The sequence below is a fragment of the Pinus tabuliformis genome, chromosome Q, assembly GCF_031772625.1.
Source record: "Pinus tabuliformis cultivar Carrire ecotype Pingquan chromosome Q, CPIR1, whole genome shotgun sequence".
Lineage (NCBI taxonomy): Eukaryota > Viridiplantae > Streptophyta > Pinopsida > Pinales > Pinaceae > Pinus > Pinus tabuliformis.
In genome coordinates this window covers 1165673636-1165700080 of record NC_142296.1, presented here as the reverse complement: position 1 = coordinate 1165700080, position 26445 = coordinate 1165673636, and the positions used below count along the sequence as shown (strand labels likewise).

The window sequence follows — 26445 nt, the reverse complement described above, 5'->3', positions numbered from 1 at the left end:
AAAATTATGTTGCCAAAATTGCTCAGACTAGCTTAAGGACAAAGTGTTTTTGCAACGCATAAATCCTTTAGCAGTTTTCGCAGCGCTACATGTTTAGGTGGTTTCGTAGCGCGCTTCGAAATCGGGGATTTGTTCGAATCCATAGCAGCTGTCATGCAAAATAGCTCTGGGGTGGATGCACTTTACAGGAAGCATGCTCTCAAGCTCCTGCGTGTATGCTTGTCATCAGTTCTGAATCTGAAGAGGAAGAATGGGTTCTGGTGGAAGTCCTTCAAAGCTGGAGTCTGAATCTTTGAGTTCTTCAACAGTAAGCTTATCAAATACAACAGAAAGTGGCTGCCAGCCCCTTTCTATTGTAGTTATAGGAGCTTCTGGAGATCTTGCCAAAAAGGAAACTTTTCCCCGCGCTATTCAACCTGTTCCGTCAGGGTTTTTTGTCACCTGAGGAAGTTTACATTTTGGGATATGCTTGAACACAACTTTCAAATGATGGCTTAGGAGATCGCATACGAGAGCACTTGAAACCAGCAAAGGCAGACTCCACTAAGGATCCTACTGAAGTTGTTTCAGATTTTCTGAATTTGGTCTCATATGTTGCTGGAGCTTATGACAAGGAGGAGGGTTTTCTTAAACTGAATGAAGAAATTGTGAAATATGAAGAATCAAAGAATGGCGCAGAAGGGCCTTCTAGAAGGTTGTTTTATCTCGCATTGCCTCCATCAGTGTATCGCATTGTATGCAAAGTGATCCGGCATCACTGCATGAATCAACGAGGAGGTTGGACGCGGGTTATAGTCGAGAAGCTTTTTGGGAAGGACTTAACATCAGCAGAGGATTTGAGTAAACAGCTAGGGGAGCTTTTCAGTGAAGAGCAGATTTATCGGATTGATCATTGCCTGGGAAAGGAATTAGTGCAGAATCTGTTAGTAGTTCGGTGCGCAAACCGACTCTTTTTGCCCCTTTGGAATCGAGATAACATTGATAACGTTCAGATTGTCTTTAGGGAAGATTTTGGAACAGAAGGTCGAGGTGGATACTTTGATGAATACGGGATTATTCGTGATATCATTCAAAATCATCTACTGCAGATTCTTTGTTTGATATCTATGGAGAAGCCAGTTTCGCTTTACCCTGAGCACATTCAGAATGAGAAAGTCAAGGTCCTTGAATCTGTTCAACCTATAAGAGCTGAAGATGTAGTTCTTGGACAGTATGAGGGCTATACAGAAGATACCAACAGAGGAGGAAATCATCCTTACATAAAAGGCCTTGCAATTACAACATGTTGCCACCATCTTTGCCAATGGAAATCTTATGTGAATAAACATTTTTTCATAAACCTGGGCTTTACAAGAGAAGAATTTTGTGCTGTAACATGGCTGACCAGCTAGGCACTTGATGGGCAGCATTGCTCTGATCATTCTAATGGCGTTAAAGTCGGAACCAAATTAAATGTTTGCAATACCACTGAAGATGCTGCTAATGTTCATGATGTTGGAAATATTATTAGATGCTTGAAGCCAGCTGAAAGGGCAGTACTAGGCTTGAAATGCAAAGAACTTCTTGATACTGGCAGGCTCATATGGTTGAGAGAGCTGGGACTAAATGCTAAACTAGTAAGCTATGTTCCAGCCAAAGTATCTCCAGAAAACAGGTTACTTCTTGCAAGCAATAGTTAAAGAACTTGAATCACTTATGGTTGAGTTGTAAACACCACATATTTGGTGGTTACCTTTGTGGCAAGCAATCTGGAGTTTCCATTTTTCATGCTGTTGTTAACGGTATTGGCCATTTGTTCATTAAATTGGGCTTTATGCACACTCGAATGGTCCATGGGGATACTTCACAATCATTTGAGGTGGATGATTTATTGATCTAATTGAACATCTGTCAAAGCTGTGTTCTTCGCGGTCTGGAATCTATTGAAGTGGCTGTAAGAAAAGGTGCTTTGCAGTGAAAGGTTCCAGGTTAGCAGGGCTTGCAGAGAAATCTGAGCATGCTGTTTGAATTTTATAGGAAAAGCTATTGACATTGAAGCCTGGCAGCTGAACAGGATTACTTGCAAGTTGTTATTCATTTGTTGAGGAAAATGTGAAAAATCAGCTGAAAGAGAAATATGGGGAAAAGTGAAATTGTTTAAAACAGTTTCGCAGCGCGCTACGAAACTGCGAAACTGCTGTAGGTGCTGTTTTTGAACGAAGACAAGCAGTTCGATGGGAGGATCAAATATTTGCCAGAGGAAACACATAAGGGACACTAAGAAGACCACATGAGGTTAACATAAGCCATTCAGATAATGACAAGTGTGCCTTTTGTAAAGGTGAAATATTTTGTCTTAAGTTAAAGCTTTGATAAAGGTACTTTATTACCGGTTGTTAGGGTTTTGGAAGGAGGTGCATACGAGGAGTATTGTTTTGGCTTGCACACCTGTTCATCAACGAAGCCTCCAGCGCATCTGGTATCATGATGGTGCTCTTCATTTTTGGGGTGTTAAAGAGTTGGAAACATGCTGCTACATTTTCGAATAGGTGATGGAAGACAGAGACCGGAAAAACAGGGGTTTGTCTCCTAACATTATTGAACCATCAACGCATCCAGCATCCGAAGCTAGCATGGGACATTGAATCTTCATCTCGGTCATCTCAGCCAAGCTAAAAGGAGACAGGTGTCAAAGAATAAGAAAGAATCATTCTACGAGGAGGATGAAGTTAGAGTTATAATTAAATTAGGACTCTTTAAACTCCATGTTCAGCACTTATTGTATTTAATGAGTCAGTTCAATAGCAGTTAGGGGTCATTAGTGTCAGTCATCGAGCTCCCCTCATGCTGGAGGAGGAGGCTCCAAGTAGTTAGAATTATGTTTCTATATATAGCTGGATTATCTATGTAATAGGGGTTGGATATTTTGAAGACTGTTTTGGCTTGTGTGAAAACAGAGTTTTAGTAATACAGAGGACTGTTTTTCTTCTCAGGATTCACAATGGATCTTCTTGTTCAAATGTGTGATGGTATATTTTCTTTAATGTTCTTTTACAGTTTGGTAAATGCATAATCACTCAGAACTCATGGATCATGCTCTGACTTCCTGTATGCCTTTGCAAATTGTGGTTTCATGTAAGTTATGTTTGAACATTTAGATGTTAAGTGCCCTGATTTCTATGAAAGATAGTGTTATTGTTTACTGAGATATGAGTGACTCCATAAGCCCAATGGGAATCAATTTAATGTTTGTCCAACCAGCATACTTTTCATGTGTCTTATAAGAGTTAGCCATCTTGTCATTAGTCAACATTCATAACCTTTGAGAGAGCCCTCTCAGACTAAGGAGGCTAAGCCTTAGTCAAAAGCCTGGTTTGAAATAGTTACACAGAGTCTTACTGATTGGAAGCCTTCAGTGCTTGATTTTGTGATACCCTATCGGGAGTTATGAAGACAAATACATAAAGTGGACCACGCTACGACAGGGAAGGGACCAATATGTGTTAGAGTTCACAACTATTTTCCATACCCTTCGCATGAAGCTGGGTATCAAGGATACTGAGCCGCATTTGGTGCTCAAGTACCGTGGCTATCTGCACAAGTACATCCCGGATGCAATGGAGTTCCTGGACGTTTTCTCACTCGGCACGACATATCGGTACGTTGTTAAGATTGAGCAGAAGTTTGAACAAAAGAAGCAGGACTTTGGATCTGCGAATCCAAATCAAGGGAAAGGCACCCCCAAACCACAGAATAAAGGACCAAGATGAGGCGGGGCTACCAAAGACAGACCACCAAAGCCATACGAAAAGAACAACACCACTAAGATGAATAAGGACACAAGAAAATGGTGTGAGTTCCATAAGAGCTCCACTCACAATACAAGTGAGTGTCGGGCCAAGCAGTCACTGGTGGTCGAGTTGAAGGCTTCCAAATCAGATGCAAGTTCCGACTTTGAATCAGAACCCGATAAGGGAACTGACAAAGGGAAGCAAATCATTGATGCAGAGCCCAGTGCCACCATGGTCACCACCAAGATCCACAAGATTGAGCCTAAAGATCCAGAGGAGGGGGAACGCCTCTGCCACTCACAGATGTGGGTGAAGGGCTCTCCATTGCAGTTCATTGTTGACAGTGGGAACCAAAAGAACCTCATTTCAACAGAGATCATGAAGTGGTTGGGCATAAAGACTACAACACATCCATAGTCGTACACCATTGGGTGGCTTCACCAAGGACGAGATCTTCGTGTCAGCCAGTAGTGTCACCTTCCCTACAACATCAAGCCCTTCACGAATGAGGTACTGTGTGACGTTGATCCTCTTGAAGTTTTTGATGTATTGTTAGGACAACCATACTTGTGGAAGCGACATGTTGTATATGAGTCTAGACCTCACTCTGTGAAAATTACTTTGGCTAATAAGTTGTACAGGATACCGGAGGTAGCCCCACCTACGTCCATCTCTTTGATTATTACAAAGCAATATAGTAAGATCATTTACTAGACCAAGAAATTTGTTTTCCTTATGATTCGCCCCAAGGGCAAGAAGAAGGTTGTGGCCACGACTTCTAGGCAGGGATCCTCTGCACAACAACAACAGATGGACAAGGTCATGGTGGAGTACAGGGATATTTTTGCCTCACCCACAGGGGTACCTCTGCACATGCAGGGCTCCTCTGCATAGCAGTAGTAGATGGACAAGGTCATGGAGGAGTACAGGGATATTTTTTCCTCACCCACAGGGGCACCTTTGCACTGTCAGGTTAAGCACTCCATTGATCTGACCCCGGGCGCGCTGCTGCCTAATGGATCGATCTATCAACACTTTGTTCTGGATAACGATGAGATCAAGAGGGAGATTCAGGAACTATTGCATAAAGGGCACATCAGGCCAAGATCATCGCCTTGTGGGAATCTGATTGAATTGGTACAAATGGAGTATGGGACCTGGAGGCTCTATATTGAATATCAGGCGCTGAACAAGATCACTATCTGGGTACCCAATCCTACGGATTGATGACCTTCTGGACCAACTCAAAGGGGCCAAATATTTTAGCAAGATTGACTTGAAGTTAGGTTTTTCACCAACTGCTTATCGAACCCTCCGACGTGTGGAAGACTGCCTTCAAATCCAAGGAGGGCCTTTTCGAATGGTTAGTCATGTCGTTCGGATTGACGAATGCCCTTGCAACCTCCATAAGACTGATGGACGACATCTTGCGACCCTTCACCAATGCATTCGTGGTGGTGTATTTAGATGACATCTTGATCTTCATCTAGAGTTGGGAAGAGCACCTCCACCATATTCGACAGGTCCTTCAAACCCCGCAACAACACAAGATGTGTGCTAACTTGGAGAAATGCACCTTTGGCCTGACCCAGGCGCAATATATGGGATACATCATAGATGGGTAGGGTGTACATGTGGAGCCATCCAAAATACAAGTCATTCGGGATTGGCCAGGCCCAACCACTCAAACAGAGCTCCACAAATTTTTGGGTCTTGCCAATTTCTACCGTAGGTTCGTGTTAGGGTTCTCTCATATCACTCGGCCTTTAAGTCAAGTCACCAAGGGTGGAGAGAAAGCAAAGTTTTTTTGGTCAGAAACCCAACAACAAGCGTTATTTGAGTTGAAGAATCACATATGTTCTGCACTAGTGCTCACATTACCATACCTGCAACAAACATTTGAGATTGAGACATATGCCTCCAACTATGCTATTGGTGTGGTTCTTACTCAGCATGGGCATCCAGTGGCTTATTTTAGTGAGACACTTTTAGACACAGTATGAAAGTACCCCAGTTAAGAAAAAGAAATGTATTCCATTGTACATGACTGCCGTCAATGGAAGCATTACATTATGGGGAAGGAAACGGTCATCCACATAGACCACCGACCTCTACAATTCATACAAACACAAGGGAAGTTGCAGAATGACCGCCATTATAAATGGTCCACTTATTTGAAACAGTTCCATTTGAACATTAAGTATAAGAAGGGCGACACAAATAATGTTGCTGATTGCCTCAATCGACCACCGGTCATGGCACTGATCATTGTGCTTGACTCCTGTGGGCATGAGACATCGGGGTGGCTGCATCTTTACAAGAGCGATCCAGAATTTGGCAGCATATACCAGGCACTCTTGGAAGGGAAGTAAGTTCCAAATTTTCACCTTCACGATGCACTGTTATGCCACCTTGCACAAATATGTGTTCCTTCAAGTGAGCGTGCCAAGATCATTTGGGAGCTGCACTACAGTCGGGTCGCTAGACATTTCAGAGTAGAGAAAAAAATGGCGGTATTGCAGAAGTATTTTTATTGCCCGAAACTTCGTCAGGATGTTGGGAAGTACATTAGATCCTACACCGCCTATGTTATTGCCAAACCAACCATCAAGAAGCAAGGCCTGTATACTCCTCTACCTACTCCTAGTCGACCTTGGGAATTTGTCTCCATGGATTACATGTCAGGCCTTCCTTCTACTAAGCACAACAATGATTGTGTTTTCGTGGTCGTCGACAAATTCTCTAAGATGGCCATCATGGAGACATGCAAGAGGAGTGTCACAACAGAGGCCATTGCTAAGTTATTCTTTGAGCAAGTGTGGGTACACTTTGGGATTGCATAGTTCATTGTCTCAAATCGAGACAACATATTCCTAAGTTCATTTTGGTCAAGTTTCTGGTCGATGTTGGATACAAAAATTACTAAGTCCATAGCTTTCCATCCCAAAACTGATGGCCAAACAGAGGTTGTCAACAAGATAATCGTAAACATTCTGCACATGTACAACTCGAAGCATTCATGCATGTGGGATGAAAGTCTCCCCTATGTGCAACACAACTACAACAGATCTCTCCACAGCTCAACATGCCACAACCCCTTTCAGGTAGGGTTGGGATTTCAGCCATTATGCCCCATTGATGTGGCCATACCATTTGCAGCCACTCTGGTAGATTCGGCTCACGTTCAGTTTGAAGCTGAAAGGGCTAACAGTTTCATTAAGTGCATTCAACACATCCAGCAATAGTTCCATGCTATATTGGACAGAGCCAATGCTAAGTACAAGCACCGCCATTGTCAACATCGAGTGCTGCAAGTTCTAGGTGGGCGACAAAGTTTGGCTACATTTGTAGAAGGAGTGCCTTGTTGGACCCCACCGCAAGCTTCACCTGCTCCGATATGGTCCATACACCATCACCAAGGCCATCGATGACAATGACTTTGAGCCCAACATCCGACTGTTCCTTGGTCTGCACCCAATGTTCAATGTAGATCGCCTTTGGCTATACTTTCCACCATTGTTGGACACATCTGACATTGCAGAACAACTCACACCAACAAAGCTCAACCTAGACTGCATGGAACATGCCACAACTGATCAGATCATGGACACATAGATAAAGAACACTCACCAACAGAGGATACAACTATATCGAGTTGTCAAAGAAGGCCAACTCCTTCACAAGGGCAAGTGGTTCACCAGGGACTAGGTTCAACAGAAATTTCCTCACGTCATGGAGGCTCTACACGCAATGGGGACCACCGCTTCCTAAGGGGGGATCAATGATCCAGGTGGATATTGGTGGCCACCTGCCTATTCCAGCTAGACCCCCCAGTCAGTTTCATATGTTTCCTTGTTCATTTTAGCATTTATTATTTTTTTTGCAGTTTTTTCGGGTCCTGAACTTCTGAAGTAGTTTTGGCCCCCTAAATGACGTTTTTTTGGGCTCCGTGGTAGGCCCATAATTGTAGGTAGGGGCCTGCAACGAAACTTGTAGTACTTAGAAAGTATTTTCCAACAAGGTATCGTACATACAAAACCAAGATACTATGACCAAGTTACGACCCGGGGAAGTTGGCTTCCCAACTAACCCCAATGGGGCCCACAAACTCTTGGTGTTACATCTCCTGGGGGTAGGGTTTTGGTTGTTTAGGTTTTTCTAATGTTTTCCAATAACAAATAGGCCCTTGAGCCTCATTGTAACACAATTCAGAGGCATGTAGTCGCCACATCTCTTCTTAGAGATCAGCTATCATCGTCCGAGCTATCTTATTTCCATTCTATTTGTAAGCATAGTTCAATATTTTCTATAAATGAAATGAAGTGTTTTTCTACTGCATTTCTGTGTTTATGATTATATTTGTAAGTTTTTGCATTCCTATTTAAGTTCAGATCAGTCACAATTGTCATAGTTTTCGTAACTTGTGTTCTAAGTGTCGTAATCTGTCGTTTTGAATATTGCACTTAGAAATAAGTGTCGCTTTGATGTCGCTCTGAGGTGTGATTGTTATTCATGAGTCATGTTTATTATTCTAGCTTATATCGATGGTTTTATGTGTGTGATCCAAGATTGAGTCATGTCGAGATGTGTTTTCCTCTTTTACTTTATCAGTCTCACACTTAGCCATTTTGGAGCCCTTCTTGGTCCTTTAGCCCAGTGAAAGTTGTGAAGCTTTTAGCCATCTTATTGAGTGTGAAATTAAACCTATATATGGCCCTCAATTATGCAATCCTAGTCCCAAAGATTGGTGCACTAAGTCCCTCTCAAGGTCATCCCAAATTTGCTGCACATTATGATCCTCCCAAGGGAAGTCACTTGATTCTCCTTTCTCATACGGACTCACTACACTGAATTTTCATCACCTATGCCTTACATGACACATATATCCCTACTAGATAACAACATGGGCCTCTATACCCTTTTGCAAAGGAAAAACATGTAATAAAAAGATCCTCCTATCCTCTGAGTGCAGTGAAAACCCTCCTAGGCAAAGGGCCTTATCCCTATGGCCTCCCTCAATGAAAAGCGCACTCCAAATGGTCAGGCACCCACTGTTGGGTCAAATTGTGCTAGTATAGTATGAAAAGAATATTAAAAAGAAACAATGACCCCTTATTGAAGAAAACTGCACTTTCTTCCAAGCCTCCTCTTCTTTTGAGCACAAGGGTGAAGGATGAAGCCTCACCTTTCCCCCCTTCCCAATGTGCTCTGCACCCAGGATTTGTTTAACCTCTTCCTTAGAGTGCATGGAGCATTGGGGAAGGCTAGAGGAAGCCTCCTCTCCACCTTTGACCAATAAAATTGTGCTCTCCTAGAAGTCTCCTTTCCCTTCGAGTGCATGGCGCAGTCCAAAAGGCTGAACCTTTCACCTTCCCTCCTTCCCAATGCACTCATGTGCCCTGGCCTTCCTTTGACCCTTACTTTAAGCACATGGCACAATAGGGAAGGCTGAAGGATGCCTCCCCTCACCCTTGAGTAGTGAAATTGTGCTTTTAAGCTTTCCTCTCTTCTCTTTGGAGCACATGACGTAACCTTGAAGCTTGAAGCCTTCCACCTTGTCCCTTCAGCTTCCCCTCACTATGTTGGACCAAGGACAGCTCCTCTTCATAGTGCATGGTGCATTAAAAATTAATAATGGAGCCTTATTAAGCCAATGATGACTTTGACTATGCCATCCCAATCAAGCCTTATTCTTTTAACCCTCCCACATTCCTATCATGAGTAGATCATTCCATGAGCCAGGTAGTGATATAATAGATGATTTTAAGGCTGATCTTTCCTTGCAATGAATGAAATTCATTGGTAGGAATACCTTCCAAGCATTACAAGGTGATACTCAAGAGAAAATAGTAAGGAAAAAGCAAGAAGAAACACTTGTGGAGAAGAAGCACTAAGAGAGCTATCATGAGGACATGAAGCCAATCATGGACCGAGACAAAAAGAAGACATTGCATGATGACTCAAAGGATTCTGATATTGATCAAAGACCATTTTAAGGGTGAAGATGAGAAAAAAAGTGGACCTTTCACGAACATGAAGCATAGATCATATATACGATCAAGAATTAAAGAAGAAGCAACAAGAAAGACAACTTGGCATTGTCACCTCATCATGAATTCCATGTCATCATTTTCGAGTTGTAACTTGTACAAGTGTCATCATAATGTTCAATATGTGTCCATGTGTCATGCCACATCATCATGTGGAATTTATTGATGTATGTTTAAGGAAAAGGACAAAATATAATGTGTGGAAGTCCAAGAGTCATATGTGGAATATGAAAAGTCACTTAGTCATATATGGACAAAATGTCTTTAGGAGAAGTCCAAAAGTCATTAGAAGTTCAAGAGTTGTTTAGAAGTCCAAAGGACACATTAGAAGTCAAAGAGTCATGAGGGTAATTCAAGAGTCATGGGGATATGAAAGGTCATTTCCCTTATTATAAAATAAATCTCATAACTCAATCAAAAGTCTTTTGGATGCTTAAAGCTTTGGAGAGTTGTCTTGGATTCTCTGCTTGGCATAGGAGAGAATAACTATTATTTAGAGAAGCAAGAAGTGACTTATGTTCCACTACTGGAACTAGTTCTTCATCATTGTAACAATGTAATTGAAATTCAATGAGCCAACACATTTTAATGCATGTATCAAAAATGTTTTAGAACTATTATTGGGATGTTTATGTTATATTTTGTGTTCATGTGTATTGGATAAATTGAACTATTTCAGTGGCTTTGGTACTTACCTTGTTGAATGTTTGTTGTATTCGATTTACAATCGTTATGTAAACTATTTCTCTAACGAATATTTTTATGCTTGCGTGTGTCTCTCTTAGGTTAGTACTATTACTTCCTTCTGGAGACTCACTTTTGTCTCTTACCGAAGTTCTCCTTTTACACATTTCAATCGGTGTCTCACAATGTCAATTTACTTGCTTATTCAAGGTTTATGTATATAATCTCTTATCTTGTCCGTTGAAACCAAGAACGACCTTTTTGTTATGGTGGTCAAGTCAATACTTCGGATGGGGCTCCTATTCCAAACGATGCGAGGTCTAATTGGGACTTCACATCGGGGAGACCCCCTATATGTTGGCAATATCTAACACCATCAACATGTCCTTAAACTAATTGAAGTGGCCGTGGGGGAAATTGATTTGACTCAACTACATAAATGTCTCTAGACATGGAAACTGGAAAAAATTCTCGAGGGAGGAAGAAGTAATGATGATGCATCACATCCCATAGGTAGGCTAGAGCCATCGTTTCCTATAGAATGTCCTCATTTTAATGAAATACATGTGAATAGGAGTTGAGGGGATTCTTAGAGAAATGAACTAGTTGGATTGGATTGTTGGTGACATAAATATCACATGTATGTGTACATTGTTAAGTGTTATAGAGCCTATCTAATACCTTGGCCAATGGAATAATGAAATCCTACTCATGCTTGGATGGAAGGATCATGTTAGGACATAGGTCCAATAGCTAAAGGGATATGAAAAATGTGCACACATTCATGTGTGTCATGGTCTCTAGGAGGAGGTGGGATCTCCTATCAAGGATATATGAGAGAGTTTGGTGGGATGGGAGGTATGAAACTTTCTTGTTGGGGGAAGGGATACATCATTGAAGCAAGGGCTATGATGATTGGGTCTCCCATTTGGGCAAGGGAATCACTAAACCACTCAATCTTAGTCATAGGATACATTTAGTGTTTAATGATTCTAAGAGAAAGGTGAGTGACATGGTCAAATTGCTCACAAACACTATATAGACAACTATTTTGCAAAGTCACTAATGTGTACATGTAGTAAATAGTATAAGATATAGATTTCATAACATACTTGTAACTATTTCCTTAGGAGGATGTTGTACTATAATGGTGTATCTATGTCCTCAATATTTTTTAAGACGAATTTTCTCATTGACCCAACAAGGACAATTTAATAAAGACTTCCAAGTTGAGATGGGTGGCTATTGTATGCCCAAAGGATGATGATATATTTTGTAAGCTTAGGAGAGCCCTTCCTTCATCTATATTATAATGGAGAACGATGATGTTTCTGGTTGTCACCATATTTGGAATGATACTAGTGATAGGAGTTTTGGGCTTCAAGTTATCTAAATCAAATGTGATGAGATGTGAATTAGGAGGGTTGGTTTGCCCCAATTTTAACAACAAAGGTTTCCTTTGTGAAGGATAGGTCTATATGATCTTTAACACTAACATAGCTAAAGGATAGAACTATGAACAACCCTTGGACGGTTATGAGCAGTACGCCTTATAGGTTATAATACTCTTGGAGTTAGGTCACCCATTAGAATATGGAATCATCAAAGGGGCGCTTGTCAACAATTGGGGGGCGTTTGAAGTTGTCAAAGTTGAATTAGGAGATATACCATATTCAAAACTAAGGATTCAGAGATGAATAATTATTGAGTTCATGTAGATGTTCTAAAATGTAGGGTCTCTAGGTTGAGCTTGCCCTAAAGGTCAATGTTGTCCTAAGGACTATGTGGAGGTACTAGTTTCTTGTTAGATAGAAAAATCTCCTTGTCGCGAGAAGATGTTGTGTAACATTAATGATTATAGCGATCAAGGGGAATTTTATTGGTGAGGTATTTTTCCCTATGAGGTGGTAGGAGCTTGATTGGACATTATTTCCTTCATCATTTGAAATATGTAATTTGGGGATGGTGATGATGAATGTAGTGACCATATTTTCCACATAATGCACAAGGGAAGTTTGTTCGAAGATTATTATTATTCCCTTTTTCCCATTGATTGTTGTCATTACTGCTAGCATATTGGTTCTACTTACTAGCATTATCTTTGAACCCTACATTTTTTTTTTGGTTTGGGGGATTGTCCCCTACCTCTAGTTCGCCTCTAGTTGTCATTTTGTTTGTATTTTCCCTTATTTCTCTCCTTATCTTTTGGTTGGTGGGATTAACCAAGTTTAGCTACTTGAATGCTTGAAACTATTGATTTGGTGAAGCTTGAATGAAATTTTTTCCAATAGGTTGTTGAGCTTGTGGTGATGAAACATTTACTTGTGAAATCCAAGGAACAGGTAGTATGGGCTATTTTGTGTAGGATTTCCATATTGGTTAAATAATGTGGATTTACCTCTGCTAGAGTTTTGACTATTGTTGAAGGGCCCATGCATGTATGGGGCTATATGCATGCCTTTGGGGAGCATGCTAGTCCCTAGATTCGATGTTTTAACCACCCTACATTTGGGAGTGGTGGTTATAAGTCATGCTAGGAAGTGTATAGGATGTGCTGATAGCATTTTAATGTAAGGGGGATCTACCATGATGGTTCCCATAGTGATTTTTTCCATACGGGGATAGGGATATTCAAGGTTGGTTTAAGTGGGTAACATACCTAATTAACCATTTGCGGAATGAAATGTCCTTATATTTTTCATTCAAATGGTTGTGGCAAGGGACATCTAGGATGACCTTGTATAATTACCTAGACTATTCGTAGATCAAGTCAAATTGTTGGGTGTTGAGGATGGCCTTATCTTCGATTTGAAGCATGGTTATTGCCACACCTTAGACAATAAAATGCCATGAGGATTTTAGGAACCAACCTAGGAGGAGGTTTTCCTTTAATTTGATTTTGCATAAACTACACCACGAATCCCACTTGGGGATGTCATCCATAACATATGTGGAAGTGGTTTGTCGAAAACTAGTCAGAATGTCTAGGCCAATGTCATGAAGAACCATTAATTGGTAAAAAACTCAAGAATGCATGCACAAGAGATGTGAAATTGGCATGTGATCCTAATACTTTATTGATGGATTGATTAGAGTTCTTTGGAGCAAATGTAACTAGATGGATTCACCCATGATATTATTGGAAGAGCACTAGAGACAAAATGTCATAATGTCGTTAGTTGGGCCTCTACTCAAATTTCCCTCAAATTTTTGGATATGCGAGAATAGCTTGGTCAACATGGGTTGTTAGAGTCCTACCCTAATTTCCTTCTTTATATACTTTATTAATATGTGAGGTCACCTTCATTAAATAAGGCCCATTAAATAGTAAGTGAATAGCCACTCTTTGTAAAAGGGGACATCTTTATTAATAAGTCGCAAATAAGTTAATGGGATCTCATGATAAGTGGGTCCATAGGTAGTTAATATTATTTATGGATAAATATAATTGCGTAGAGAGTTATGCAATTTTTTGTTAAGAATAATCATTATATTTGGAGCATTTCTCTTGGAGATTACCCCATAAAAGAGGTAAGTGAACATGACTCTCTATTTTTTACTACCAATAGATATTTCTTAGGGTTTATCTCTCTTTTCTCTTGTGTTACAGGGTTTTCCACCATATTTCTTATGAATTTCACTATGAGTTGGATTATAGCTCTTTCTTGGGTTCATAGTGGGAGAATTTCTTTCCTTTTGTTGATATTGATGGAAAAAAGGGTACCACAACATTGAGGCTAATTTTGGAAACTTTTTGTGTAGAATTTGGAAAATCCAATTTTAGAACTAAATTCCACATGAAAAAAGGTACCCATTTTTTTTAAAAAAGAGTGTGAAATAGAGGATGGGAAGTGAAGTTATCCACAATTTAACATCAATAATTTTTTAGGGGTTTTTTTTTAATACCTATGATGGCCATGAATTTCACAAATTGGATATATTTTAATATAGATCATAGAGTTTAGTCAAAATGATTCCAATAAATTTAGAAAATACACATAATTTGATAATTGGGGTTAGCTAATTCGAGAAGTCTAACAGAAGTTGTGTTCATTTTACATTTTTAGCCTCAAACTCTACCTTGCATAAGTTATTTCTGGTGATTTTAAGAGTTCTTTCTTGGGTTGGCAAGTTTGTTGGGTGTGGTTTTTCACTCATTTTCCGCACCTTCTTTCGCTTGTTTTGACCTTTATGCCTTCAGACCTGCGCCCTTATATGACCAAATTCCCCGTTTTCTTACCTTTTTCATCCATTTTACTGTCATGTTACTTTACTATATTTTACCAAATAAATGCGAGGCTTTATTTCTTTTTGAGGCTAACTGGACGAGCATTGAAGGAACATGTCGGGAAGTTTATCTTTTTCAAGTGTTGGCTCACGGAAGTGGACAGGCTGCAGGACTTAGCTGCACGAAAGGTTAGAAAAGTTCGTTGTTACACGTTGAATGTTGTTATATATCACTGCTACATACTAGGTGATGTTATAGGTGGCTGTTGTTACAGGTTGCTGCTACACATCAGTGCTGCTACAGGTTGCTACTACACATCGGTGCTGTTACAGGTTGCTGCTACACGTCGGTGCTGTTACAAGTTGCTATTACACATTGAGTGCTATTAGACCTCGCGTGGGTCCGCCGTTACACCAACAGTGTTGTCTTCAGTTATGCCACATCAACCTGAACCATCATTTGCTCAATGTTGTTGCACCGAAGATAGAAATGTGGGTATTATTCCACATAACAACTGTCGGCAGTAGATTGTTTATTTTTGAGGCAACACGACTCAAGCAGTTGTAACTAATGTATATTTATTTAGTAGTAGGTTGCAACTTCTTTATTTTTGGGATCACCATGAGAATTGGAGATTCTCATGGCAAATCTATTTCCTAATTTTTGGGATGTAATAGTTATAAAAGACTCGATTTTTTATGTATCAGAGTTATACATATAGAAGAGTATTGTTACTCTGTTTCGGTAACTCCTAAACTTATTTTAATATCAATTGGCGCGGTGATGCTGTTATTGCTTCTCAATTGATCCGTTAATCACTTTTTGTGTCTTCTTGCGCCCTGCGGAGGAGGAAGGGCCTTCCTATTTGGCAGGGATTGCAACGATTAGGTAGTGTACATTTCAGTTCAGTTTATTGATTTATAGTTTCTCGCTATTACTGCACATATTGTGGATTTCATTTGCTACTGTTTCTTTTTATCTTATGCTGTTACACAGAGTTAAACAACAGAGGAATAGTAACCAGCTGGAATAGATGTTAGCTCTAGGTGTGGCGCGCCTTTATTTCAATAGTTGCGAAGTGTGATTTGATTATGTAGATGGTTTTTTTATATATATACATACATGATTGACTCGGTAAATTATATCAGTGACACCTTTTATAGTTTTCTGCAATTTCTTATGCTTGGCCGAAGTGTATCGGCACAGATAGTGCGAAACCATTGAAATAACAAGTCCTACCCTGGGTTGACAATTAATGTTGCAGTCTGAGTCAATTAAGGTTGATAAAACAACACCACATTTTGGCACCATTATCGAGGATGGCAAGTTGACAATTCAATCAGTCAAGTTGTTTGTTTAATATAGAAGTGCTCCTAGTCCACAACTGGTGGGCAGTAAGACGAGAGGTAAGAACCTGCGCATCACTCTAACATACCTGGGTAGGCTCACCATTGTGATCACTAGGACACTTAGGAAATTTTGATGCTTTGATAAGTGTGCCTTCAGCTCTTCAGTTGCTGGGCGGTAAGACGAGAGGTAAGAACTTGTGCATTGCTCTAACATACCTGGGTGGGCTCACCATTGTCGAAGATTGAGATACTTAGAGTTTGATTTGACACACATAGGCTCCATGTGTGTACATTTTAGGACTTGCAGAGATACTGAAATCACCCCCACTCTAATAAGTCACAGGAACGACGGGTTGTAAAAATGAAATGAAGGGTGAAGATTTGGGAAGGAATACATCTATCTAGGAATTAATATCCAAGGCAGAAAAAGAACAATATAGCTCTCAAAGGAATGCAAGGAAGACAGGGCCACAAAAGGCTGTTACTCCCATAGCGAAAGAAGCGACCTCCAATCCCTCCATCTTGGGACCATATCATTCTAAGGCCAACACTCATACCTTCAAGATCAAGGATTTGATTCATGAGCAAGAAGGGGAAGTGAGTAGCCAGAGTTTGAGGACCAAGGGCCAAGGGGAAATTGAGGGGGAACATCGGACACCTGAGAAGGAAAAGCACTTAGAGACTTATCAATATCCGGATACAGGTAGTGCGGTGAAACAACCAACTCCAGGAGTATCTGAGGCATTAATCACATATGCAGAGCCATCACAGATGCAGTTGGAAGAATGTCCGCTACAGGAAGGATTAGAAGAATTAATTATTGGGGACAACAATGATAACAATGCTAAAATAGACACCACCACTACCACTTTTGAATTCCCAATTGGGAATCTCAAGGGTGAAGCTCCTATGAAGAATATTCCTCTATCATCCTTACCATCCTTTCAGGGGATGACTATGGAAGATCCAGATACATTTCTATTTGAGTTTGATGTCTTGTGTAGAAGTTATGATTATATAACAGATGCTCAAAAGTTAAAACTATTCCTTGCTACCTTAAAAGGGGCAGCCTTGAGATGGTTCATGGGATTAGGCCCCGCTTCCATTTCAACATGGAATGATATGAAGGAGATGTTATTGTCAAAGTACTAAGAATATTGTAGGACTAGGGACCTGAGGGAAGATATATTTAGAATGACACAGAAGGAGGAAGAAATCCTAGAAGATTATGTGGAACGGTTCCACTACAATTTGCAGAGGTCTAAATAGAGTGATTTAGACTTGGAAATCTTGAAGACTATATTCATCAGAGGAATGAGGGACAACTGCCTTAACACCCTGAACTTATTAGGTAAGGGGGATATATCATAAGATCCATTTGCGAAAATTGTCAAGCTTTGCTTAAGATGCTCTCGAGGATCATCTAGAGGAAGAAGTATGATTCAAGATGCCTTTGTTCGCATGCAAAAATCGACAGGCAGAGGAGTAACCAAAGTGGAGATTGGAAATTTGTTCGAAAATTTCAAGACCGATATCCTTAGTACTCTCTTAACCCAGATAATAACAACACAGATCAAAAAGGCACAACGAGAAGCTGATACACACGTAGCTGTGTTTTGCCTGACTTGTCAGAAGAAACATCCTTACAGGGTATGTGAACTGAACAACATTAGCCTCTACAATATCTGTGACCTGGAACATTCGATAGAGAAGTGTCCAGAGCTCCCTAGACTAAAGGCATCACTTAGAGAATCAAGCGAAGAGGTGCAATCCTCTTACTTCATTGCACCTGTTATCACCCCAAGAAACTCTCCTAGGTTGTATCTCAGAGATGCTTGGGAACATTACAAACTCAACAAAATGTTGGAAATGGATGAATGGAAGGAATGATGTATATTCAAGCCAGATAACCACTTCTACTATGCTTAACTCCAGACATGGGTGAACACCCCTAGACTACAAGGCTTTAGACCACCAATTACTCACAGTTTGAGGATTAAGTGAACATGGAGAATACTGACCACACAAGCAGATGCACAAGACCATGTGATGGCCGGCTGCAACTAGTAAAGAGGTCTACAAATCTATTTCCTAATGCACAAACAAGATGACAACTCTCTGGCACTAAGTAAATAGAAACTTGCATAACACATTCAATGATACATACTAGACTTCAACACAGAGGTGGGATGACAACCCCTCTAATGCTAAATATCAAGAGCACATGAAAAATGCATAACAGGCACAACCTAGAACAGAGTGGAAATGGAAAGTGAGCAATTAACAACAAAAGAAGCTTGTATTAGCTGAAAATGAAGACCAGACGCTGCAAGTATCAAAGTAGTTATAGTCTCCAGAAGTTGAACCTTACATCAAAACAACAACCATCAACCTCATTACATTGTCTTTTTGGGTATGTATAGAGTTTGATTACAAAATTTCTCTGTTGCTCTATGCGTGGAGGGGTCATAATGCACCACCAACCACCTTAACTCTCTGATATAGGTCTCTGTTGCAATCTGCTGCTTCAATGAATGAATTTGACATTCTCTGGTACTCTATTGTATTCCTCAAGCAGGTTGAGTGTTGTATAAATAAATTTCCATAACTGCTGAAGGCGTTTAACTGCTTGAGGATTGTCCTTTCTCTCTTGGCCATGCTGCTCTTGAACACAGTTGTTGAGGAGTAATGGCGCAGGGTACTGGATTCTGGCCTCCTTCTTCCTTCGGGAACATGGTACAGGTCGGGGGCACAAGACTGCACAGCGGATGCATGGGTGGGACGGGAATGAACATCAGTCGTTAGATCCAACGAACGAACGGCAGAGATCTCTCGGTGGGAGGTGTCGGGGGAAACGGAGGCACAAATGATTGTGATCCATCTGATCTCGCAGATGGACGGCGAAGATTGATTTGCAGGAGCCATCGGGAGATATGAGAGCGGGGAGATCGCGGGCCATTGGATCACGAGCGGGGAGATCCAATGGTCGTCGGGCACGGAAGATGCAAGGGATTTAATGGCCCGAAAGTGGTTTTGAGCAGCGGGTGGTAATTATCGCACCGCCTTTGGAGTTGCGGTGTTATTCGTACACGGCCTCGCGATCTACTAGAACTGCAACGCGTGGCAGTTGGGACCGGCGGCAAACCGCTTTCCCCGTGGATTAACGTGCATGCAGTTTACCGAAGCAGGAGGAGTGGATGCCGTTGGATCCTGCGACAAACGATCGGACGGCGAGGAGATAAATGAGGTTTAGCGCGTGGGAAAAAAAGCGGTGGTGACAGGGAAAATCACATGGTCAGGTGATTGTGGTTACATGACGATTCAAAATTAGCGCTCGAGGGACGAAAGAACATAGGCTTTCACAACAATTTAGAGGTGAAATGGAGGAAAACACATGCAGCGGGGGGCTATGGGAGTACACAAAAATGGAGGAGCAGGAGAAGAACAACTGATGCACATCCCCTTTTTGAGAGAAAACGACTCGATCAGGCCTGTATTTGATCCTCGAAATGCTGAATTGAATAGCAGAGCTAACAGCACCATGGAGGTTATGGCAACTGCGACCTCCAGGTATGTCTCAAGACCTTTCCTCTTTCAATTCATGGAACAATGCATATAATAATCGACCATGTCCACGGAAATATTCTACCCCTCCTTTAGCTTAGTTTCCTTCACCCTGGAACCAATGGTCTCCATCTCCTCCTGTCCAATATCCTCAACCCCAACCATACCCGTGGAACCATAACTAGAGAGGAAATGCTCAGAATAGCCTTTCCTGCACCACCCATGTAGCAACAACTGTAGTTACCTCCTTTCCAAGCTTCTGCTCCTCTGCCAATTGTACGACCCCAACTACCTGTGCAACCTAACCCAAACCCAAAAAATAAAGTAGCTCAGGGCATAGAGGCTCCTACGACCTTTTAGACTTACCTTATTACCCCTGTGGAATTTAATGAAATACAATTGTGATCGGGCATAGTAATTAACCCTAGTCACTCCCCTATCATTACGGAGGAAGATTGTGAACCATCTAGAGGAGAAGTCAGAGACTCTGAGGCAGTTACTGCGCCTACGAAGGCTGATATAGAGGAAGTTGTTACATTTGTAATAGCCAACCCGAGAAGAATTGTTACACCTGTAACAACTACTTCAAGGAAGGTTGATACACCTGTAACAGCAGATTCAACTGTTGTTACGCAGGAACCCCCGTATCCTCAGAGACTGGCTGTACCTAGGATGGTTTCCCAGCCTGAATCTGATTTCCTTAGGGAGTTGAAAAATCTGTATGTACGAATCCCTTTGCTGCAAGCCCTTAAGGAAGTACCTATCTATGCCAAGACAGTGAGAGATTTGTGCATCAAGAAACCTGGAAGAAAGCCTAAAGACCCTGCCACCATACATGTGATGGGAGAGTTATCCGAATTAATGTTTGCTCAGCCTCTCCTTACTAAGCACAATGATCCAAGAAAGCCTACAGTCACCATCTACATTAATGATCAACCCATAGCCAATACATTAATTGATCTTGGGGCTACCATTAATGTAATGACGAAATATCTCTTCATCGCTCTCAGGCTACAAGGACTTAGACACACCCCTACTGTGCTGGAATTGGCAGATAGGTCCCGTGTTAAACCTGAGGGGATGTTAGAAGATATAGTGATTATGGTAGCTTCCTGGAGATACCCGACTGATTTCCTTATTTTACAGCCCAAATCCAATTTCGGGGGGCATCCTTTGATCCTAGGGAGACCTTAGCTGGCCACTGCGGACGCATTTATAGGCTGCAGGGCGGGATCCATGGTGATCTAGAACCGCCAAGCAACCCAGAACCTTAATATTTACCCCCCAAAACCAAATATGGATGTGTATAACCCTTGGTGGGATGAGTTTGAGCCTGAGTCAGATCTTTCCCTACCACTCCTCACTCTGGGGAAATGATATGTTAATGAAAAAGGTACTATAGACTATGTGTGAAGTTGCCTATGTTACTTAGTGAAATGGATCGAAAAGATTGCGAATAACATAAACACTTAAACAATTAGAAAACACATTCAAAACACATCAACACAACCAAATTTAATAAAGGAGTTCACCAGACTTCTTGGCTACGTCTCCTGGTCCTTTCGCTTCCAGTGCTGACCTCTTTATTATGTCTTCAAATTGCTGTTATAGGTGTGAGCTCAAAAACAGAGTCTCAAACACGAAAGTGGATCTCACCGCTGTGTTTAGCTCGAGTTTCTGAGTCAAAACGAGTATACACTCGACCGTACTTGGCCACTATGACCTCTAGACCCCCTGGAACGATTGAAAACCACACTGGTTGGTTATTCCTTGTGTTATGGTATTGATATACCATATATAGTTACAAACTGCGGTGAATGTAGAATAATACGATAACATTAAAATCAAAGGATAAACCAAAGGACCGGTAGGCGTGGGGTTGACCTCGACCGTCTAGCCTTTTCCCGGCGCAGATCTCGATACCATACGATCCGACAGCTATCGCATCGTCCGATTGTCAACTAACCCAGACAATCTCCACCGTCGATCTGTCCTTCTCAATCTGACGACTTTCGCACAATCTTGCGCTCCAACTAGCCCGACGGTTAAGACTCCGAAAGCACACGAGAAAGCTATTTTGGTGTGCTACGTGTCGACCGCTGAGTGGAATCACGTAGATTTTCGAAAAACCACTTCCCACCTTTAGCGCGCACGAGAAATCGTTTACCGCTTTCCTGCCGGAACTCAAAGAAGTTTAACTTCTTTTGAATAACCACATTGCGTCCGTTTTCAAGGTTAACCTGCTTACATGTCTCGATGCGATATGCATTGATCTCCTTTGATCAGACGATCCAATGACTGTGGTGTGAACCAATCACATATTTCCATGTCATCTTCTGCGCTTACATCATCTAGAACCTGTGACTCATTCTCGGGTTGCCACGTGTCCTGCTGACGTAGGGATTGACTTTTGACCTAAATCTTTGATTGGCTCTAATTTCTTCATCCAGACTCGGATTTACACGTTGTTTGCACCATTGGATTCGTATTAATGAGCACTTCAACGTGAGACCACTTTCACATGCATTTGAAGACTTTTGATCTGGAGGCAAAACTGAATCCATTTTGGATCACTCCTCCCCACTGGAAGCTTTTTGTCCACCAAAAGTTGGTTTTAGCTGTCGAGTAAGTGAGGATAAAGTTCCTTCACTTTTTCAATCTGTATCCATCGTGCTTTACTTGGATTTGTTCCTTTGAGTCCAACTTGAAGATACTCAACATTTACTCGTCACGAAGTTCTTATCCTCTTGTCTAGAACTGTGTCCTCTTGTAACTCATTGAGATACCTGGGAAAAAGTTCTTCAATGGAAGGTATCTTACCTTGCTCTTCGGGATCTTCAATCAATGACGACTCATATAACCGCAAGTTTTCAACATTTACGACAGAATGGATCTACATATAAGTTGGTAGATCTAGGAGGAAAGCATTTTCACCAGTTTTATCAAGTATTTTGAGAGGACCATATCTAATTGGTTTCAACTTTTTACCTTCCCCTTGCAGTCTTTATTTGCTGATGTACAACTAGACTTGATCACCAACTTGAAAACTATGCTCAACTCGATTCTTTTCATGTCGCGCCTTATACTTTGCTTGGCTTCTTTCCAGCTGTTCCTGTACTGCCTAGTGAATTTCCTAGATTTGTTCAATGAACTTGGTTGCTTTGTCCACATCACTGTGTCCATCAACTGCTATGTCTTTACCAAAGACAAAATCCAAGGGAGACTTTGGTATAAAACCAAAACAAGTCTCAAAAGGAGATCTCTGAGTAGAAGAATGTTTTGCATGGTTGTAAGCATGCTGCACATAACACAAATGCTCATCCCAAAGTTTGGGATGCTTGCTGCAATATCCTCGAAGCAACTGTATCATTGTCTTGTTGACCACTTCTGTCTGACCATCTGTTTGCGTGTAAACATCATGCTCTTCTTTAGTTTGTGTCCATTAACTCCCATAGACTTGACCAAATTTCCCGACAAATCGAGAATCTCGATTGGATACAATAGAAGTGGGTAACCCAAAATGAACCCATACATTTTGAAAGAACAACTTTGCAGTTTGTTCAGTTGTGACCTGTTTATTACATGGTGTCAAAATACACATCTTACTGAACTTATCCACAACTACATACAAATAATCATGACCCTTTCTAGACTTTGGCAATCCCCAAACAAAATCCATGGAAACACTTTCCCAAGCACGAGAAGGAATTGGAAGTGGAGTATACAAGCCTAATTTTCTATTACTTGGCTTGCTTGTAGTACACATAATACATCCTTTGATATATCTAGAAACTATCTCATTTATTCGTGGCCAATAGCAGAATCTTTGTAATTGTGCAACTGTTTTACTTACACCAAAATGACCTGATATGAGAGAAGTATGTGCTTCTCAAATCATATTAACTCTTTCAGTTTGTGGAATGCATAACTTTCCCAAATGATATAAGAGTTTGTCCTTTATATAATAATCCAATTATTCTACCTGCTTTCCATGACTTAAAGTTGCATATACACCCTTAAAATCCGTGTCTTGACATATTGTTCAATGTAACTTTCATGAATTACCGAATTATGCTTAAGTATTATGGATGCATTTATAATTGGTCTTGATAACATGTTTGCAACCTTATTATGTATGCCCTTCTTATATCTAATAACAAGATGAAATTTCTCTACAAACCCCATCCACTGATAGTGTCTTGATTTTTGCAATTTAGTTTGTGAGTGTAAATATTGAAGTGGTTGATGATCTGTGTGTATGATTGTTTCTTTACCCTTTATGTAATGTTTCCACTTTTTAACACTCTGAGCTAATGCATAAAATTCTTTATCATATGTAGGATAGTTAACTACTGCTGATATGACTGTCTCATAATGAAAGCATATAGGCTTTCTATGCTGCATCAACACTGCCCCCATGGCATATTCACTTGCATCTATATCGATCTCAAATGGATGCTGAAGATCTGACAGTGCTAGTACTGGTGTTGTACTGATCCTTTCTTACAATGTGTCGAAGGCTTTCTGTTGTTTTCCTCCCCATTGAAACACCTGTCTCACACTTGTCAAAGCATGTAAAGGAACTGCAATAAAAGAAAAGTTAGCAATAAACTTTCTCCAATGTGCTGCCCCTAAGAAACTTCTAACTTCTGTAGCAGTATTGGGCTTAGGCCAATTTACAATGACTTCGACCTTATAAGGATCTATCTTCAATTCACCACCCCCTACAATATAACCCAAATAATTCAAATATGTTATGCCAAATTCACATTTTGACAGCTTTACATAGAGAATTTCTCTTTTCAAAACATCTAAAATCTGCTTTACATGTTCATCCCATGTTCTACTAAAACCAAGAATGTCATTTAAATAGACTATTACAAAATCATCAATGAATGGTCTAAATACATCATTCATGACTCGCATGAATGTAGTTGGAGCGTTAGTTAAGCCAAAAGGCATAACCATCCATTCATAGAGTCCTTGCTTCGTTTTGAAAGCAATCTTCCATACATCCTGTTCTGCAACTCTGATCTGATGGTAGCCGCTTCGCAAGTCCAATTTAGAGAAGTAAACTGCATCTTTTAACTGATCTAACAAATCATCAATATGAGGAAGAGGATATTGATTCTTTATTGTGATTTTATTTAATGCTCTAAAATCAATGCACATTCTCCATGAACCATCTTTCTTTCACACTAACACAATAGGTGATCCGCACGGTGATGTGCTTGGTCGAATAAACCCTTGATCAAGCAATTCCTATACCTGCTTCTTTATCTCTGCATTCTGTAGAGCTGATAACCTGTACATTCCAATGTTAGGTAGTGGAGCATCTAGCTGCAAATAAATCTCATGTTCTATCTCTCGCTTGGGTGGAAGCCCTTTAGGCTCTTGAAACAAAATATCATAATCGGACACAACTTTAACTAGATCTGCTTTCTGTTTAGGATTATAGCCTTGGAATGCATCAGATTTATCAATATCCCTTGCATTTGCAATCATAAGTAAAAATTGCTTACTTGAATTTACAATTCTTTTCATCTGTCTCGAATTTATGAGAGAAAAGTTATCTTTGAGTTTATGAGCTCTTACAATATATTCGGTTCCATCCTTAGTGAGTTGATACTTATTTTCAGTTCAATAGAAGATATCATTTCTATCGTACAAGTATGGACTTCCTAATATAATTCCACATATGTCCAATGGGACTATGTCTAACTCAACCTCATCTACAAACTTTGACCCAATAGCAAAATGAAGTTTACATTGTTTCGTAACTTGTAGCTTTGTTTTATCACACACCCAACCTAATGGATATGGATTTTTATGAGGTTTTGTTTCCAGACCCAACTTCTTTACAATTGCTTCAGAAATCAAATTAACTTGTGACCCACTATCAAATAAAGTATCAATTTTAGTATGCTTGGAAATGACTCTAATATGAAATAGCTCATTTCTTTTCCTCTCATCATTATCATTATCAATAGAATGCAAAGAAGTACTTGTAGATGCTTTAGAATCTTTACCTTTTATACCTGTAGCTGTAACCGTTGTCTCGTCACCTGAGTCTAATCCCAAGTCCTTTTGAATAGTAGCAACATTCTTTCGCTCTTTACTCCCGAACTTCTTAGGCTTCAATTCTGGATGCAAAGACCAGCAGTGTGCCTCATCGTGTCCTTCCTTCTTACAATGAGTGCATGAAGGTTTATCCTTCTTCACAGTGTTTGTTTTCCTCTCCTTCCATTTCAGTTTCTTCTTGCCTTTACTCTTGCTTTCAATAGGTTTGGATGATTTCCCAACATCTTGGGTTACATTTTTACCTCTAGCTTCTAGATGAGTTGCTTGAACTGATACATCATCTAAGCTAGTTGGATTAAACATAAGTATGGTATGCCTCAAATAACTATGAAGACCACCTATGTATTTCAACAATGTCTCTGGTGAGTCCAATGATATGCCTAATGTTAAAGCTCTCTTACGGAATTCCTGAGTATAACTTTGAACACTTTGACCTTTTAATTGACGTAGTGTTTGCCAACTCATCATTGCTTGTTGCATATAAGCCAAAGGATAAAATTGCTTTTTAATGGCAGAAACAAATTCATTCCAAGTTGAAATGATTTTACCATGTTTTTGGAGATCTGCTTGTGTCTTGCCTTCCCACCATACAAGTGTGGTTCCTCCAAGTCGAAGGCTAGCAAGCTGGATCTTCTTCCTTTCTGAATCAACTTTCTACACCCTGCAATATACATCAATTTGTCTTATCCAATTATCAAGCTTTTCAACGTTAAGTTCTC

General features: G+C 40.5%; 1 pseudogene; it reads left to right on the top strand.

Moving 5' to 3' along the window:
• The first annotated feature begins 246 nt into the window (after positions 1 to 246).
• Positions 247 to 1679, top strand: LOC149223812 (glucose-6-phosphate 1-dehydrogenase 6, cytoplasmic pseudogene; annotated as a pseudogene).
• The last annotated feature ends 24766 nt before the right edge of the window (positions 1680 to 26445 follow it).